General features: G+C 46.3%; 1 pseudogene; it reads left to right on the top strand.

Annotated features, from left to right (window-relative positions):
* Positions 1-1,854: 1,854 nt before the first annotated feature.
* LOC100948562 lies at positions 1,855-2,347 on the top strand (annotated as a pseudogene).
* The last annotated feature ends 950 nt before the right edge of the window (positions 2,348-3,297 follow it).

The following is a 3,297-nucleotide window of genomic DNA, read 5'->3' as shown; positions in this document are numbered from 1 at the left end:
AAAAAAAAAAAAAAAAAGTCATTGTGTTTATCCATTCACTTATTGGTAGACATTTGGGTTGTTTTCAATTTGGGGCTATTATAAATAAAGTTGCTATGAACATTTGTATACAAGTCTTTGTGTGGACGTGTTTTCATTTTTCTTGGGTAAATAGGAGTAGGAGGTCTGGATCGCATAATAGGTACGTGTTTAACTTTTCTTTTGTTTCTTCTTTTTTTTTGGAGATAGTTTCATTTTGTCACGCTCAGTAGATTGCCGTGGCGTCCTAGCTCACAGCAACCTCAAACTCTTGGGCTCGAGCGATCCTTCGCCTCAGCCTCCCAAGTAGCTGGGACTACAGGCACCCACCACAATGTCCAGCTATTTTTAGAGATGGGATCTAACTCTAGCTCAGGCTGGTGTTGAACTCCTAAGTTCAGGCAATCCACCTGCCTCGGCCTCCCAGAGTGCTAGGATTATAGACATGAGCTACTGGGCCCAGCCATCCTTTTTAACTTTTCAAGAAACTACCAAACTTTATTCAAAGCTGTATAACAACAATATAGTTGTTTCACATTCTTGCCAACTCCTGATGTAGTCAGTTTTAGGGTTTAGGGTTTTTTTAGCCATTCTAATGGATAAAATGGTAACTTATCATGGTTTTAATTTGCATTTCCCTGATGAGTAATGATGTTGAGCAGCTTTTCACGTACTTATCAGCCATCTGTATATTTTCTTTTGTGAAATGTCTGTACAAATCCTAACATCTCTGTAACTGAGATGCATCTTACAACTGATGGCTTATTATGGCTAAACCGTCAAGGAGTGTCTTGGTGGGACATAAAAGATGGTGCACCTTACAATGGGTGGAGACTTACATTCGTAAAATACATAAGCCACTTGCACTGGGTCACACAGTGACCAGGGACAGAATGTTCCACCCTGAGCCTGTGCTTTTAAACATCACATTATTCTGCACAGCTATAAGAGTCAGGACCAGAGTTGTTGTCAGTGGGAAAACTGCACTTCTGTGCTCTAAGTGCTATGTCTGAGAACACTGGAATATTCACCCTTTGACTCCTAGGCCTTGGCTGGCCTTGGTTCCCCTCTTCATGACAGGTGTCTTCACTTGGAGCCTTCAACTAGCAAGCGCTTACCAAGAACAACTCTGTGCCAGGCGGGGGAGTGGAGCAGAGCTGGACAGGATGCTGTCTCTGGCCTGTAGGACTCAGAGTCCAGAGAAGGAGACAAGAGAGACCCATAGAACACACACTCAGCAGAGGGGGTAAGTTCTCAGATGAGAAAGGAGGGACCACTGGCCTTACCAGTCCTTAAATGATCTGTTCAGTTCAAAGTGGTATGGTGCATAGGTCTTGGGCTTTTTATTTATTTTATTTATTTATTTTTTTGAGACAGAGCCTCAAGCTGTCCCCCTGGGTAGAGTGCTGTGACATCACAGTTCACAGCAACCTCCAACTCCTGGGCTCAAGCGAGTCTCTTGCCTCAGCCTCCCAAGTAGCTGAGACTACAAGCGCCCACCACAACGCCCGGCTATTTTTTGGTTGCAGTCCTCATTGTTGTTTGGTGGCCTGGGCTGGATTCGAACCCACTACCTTAAGTGTATGTGGCTGGCACCTTAGCCACTTGAGCCACAGGCGCCGAGCTGGTCTTGGGCTTTTTAAATCCCAAGCTCCAGCCCTTGCGAGCTGTTTGACTTCTGGCTTATGGCTTAACCCTTTAAGCTTCAGTTTTCCCATCTGTAAAATGGAGAAAAAAATTATGCTATGGGAATTATTTTTATTCCCACTTTACAGATGAAAAAACAGAGTGGATTACATAAGAAGATATAGAGACTCTTTTATCTCGGCCGCTGACATGCCATCCAGACTGAGGAAGACCCGGAAACTTTGGAGCCACGTGAGCCATGGCCACGGCCGTATCAGCAAGCACAGGAAGCACCCAGGAGCCAAGGTAATGCCAGTGGCATGCATCATCACAGGATCAACTTCGACAAATATCACCAAGGTTACTTTGGGAAAGTTGGTATGAGGCATTACCTCTTAAAGAGAAACCAGAGCTATTGCCCAGTTGTCAATCTAGATAAATTGTGGACATTGGTCAGTAAGTAGACATGGGTAAATGCTGCCAAAAACAAGACTGAAGTTGCTCCCATCATTGATATAGTACAATCAGACTACTACAAAGTTCTGGGGAAGGGAAAACTCCCAAAGCAGCCAGTCATTGTGAAGGCCAAATTCTTCTGCAGAAGAGCTAAAGAGAAGATTAAGGGTGTTGGAAGGACTTGTGTCCTGGTGGCTTGAAGCCACATGGAGGGGAGGTTCATTAAATGCTATTTCTTTGTGGTCTGAGGGGGGAAAAAAGATATAGAGAGAGGACACTTGGCTCAAAGGCAGGCTCTTTGGGTTTTAAAGGATAGATGGGAGTTGGACTGGCAGGGAGGAGGAATGAAGAGATCCCAAGAAAGGAAACCTGTGTGACCCAGGGCAGGAAGTGTAGATACAGACGGATGGTGCTGAGGGGGAAGACCGCTAGGACAGCAGAGCAGCTCCTGAATGTTGCCAGCTGTTCTGTGTTGGGCCAAGGGCCCAGCAACTGGAAACGCACATGGTAAGAGGGCCAGGCCCTCCAAGCCAGACCCCGAAACTGGCCTGAACCACAGTCTCGGCAAGTATCATGGCCATGGCAATGTTTGTCCCCTCCAGGGTGGCACAGTGGGAATCCCACATGTCTGTTCAGGTCCTGACCAGCCCCCAGATTGCTAGGGTTTCTATGGCTAACCACTTGAGCTCTCTGTGCCTCCCTCAATTTCTCCATCTCTCAATGGGAACGTGAAAACATAGCAGGCCTCCTCACCTGTCCACCCCCACAAGGCTGTGGTGGAGACCAGACGAGCTGCTGCAAAGCATGAGAAAGAGCTTTGAAACTTTGAACCCATCACCTCTGGTATATGGGGCCGGTGCCCTACTCGTTTGAGCCACAGGTGAAACTTATGCTTATGCAAATCCAAGGTAATTTAGAGAATCATGGAATCACAGACTGTCACACCTGGCAGGGACCCTAAAGAGCTTTTACTGTGACACCTGCATGCTCTTGATAAAGAAACTGAGGCCCTGAGAGTTGAAATAACTCATCTAGTGTTACACAGCTAGTATGCCAGGATTCAAGCCTCAGCTTGTCTACTCCAACCCAGCTCTCACCCCTCTACCTCACAGGCCTAGGCACTCTGGGTCCCTGGGCACAAGACAAAGCTAAAAATGACACCAAGAGCCAACATAGGCTTTCTTTTTTTTTTTTTTT

The sequence above is a fragment of the Otolemur garnettii genome, unplaced genomic scaffold, assembly GCF_000181295.1.
Source record: "Otolemur garnettii isolate 467f Iridium unplaced genomic scaffold, OtoGar3 scaffold00003, whole genome shotgun sequence".
In the NCBI taxonomy this organism is placed as follows: domain Eukaryota; kingdom Metazoa; phylum Chordata; class Mammalia; order Primates; family Galagidae; genus Otolemur; species Otolemur garnettii.
This window is presented reverse-complemented; position numbering and strand designations above follow the sequence as displayed.